This window comes from Egretta garzetta, unplaced genomic scaffold (assembly GCF_000687185.1).
Source record: "Egretta garzetta isolate BGI_Z169 unplaced genomic scaffold, ASM68718v1 scaffold51, whole genome shotgun sequence".
Classification (NCBI taxonomy): domain Eukaryota; kingdom Metazoa; phylum Chordata; class Aves; order Pelecaniformes; family Ardeidae; genus Egretta; species Egretta garzetta.
In genome coordinates, this window is record NW_009258549.1 from 4,515,234 (window position 1) to 4,515,525 (window position 292).

The window sequence follows — 292 nt, forward strand, 5'->3', positions numbered from 1 at the left end:
GGAGGGCAGCCTGGGGTCTGCCGCCCGCGGGGGTCAGCGGGCGGAGGAGGCCGCTGCTAAAACTGTTTCCCCCTCCCCCTTCTCTAGTGGACTACAGGTTCTCAGGCCGGGACAGCCTCATTTTCTTAGTCGATGCCTCCAAGGCCATGTTTGAGTCCGACGGGGACGGGGTGACTCCCTTCGACATGACCATCCAGGTAGGGCTGCTCAGGGAGCCCCGGCGTGCTTCACCCCCCACCCCCGCCGGGATCGCCTTGGGAACCGCCACGGGTATGGCTACCGGCTAGTGGAC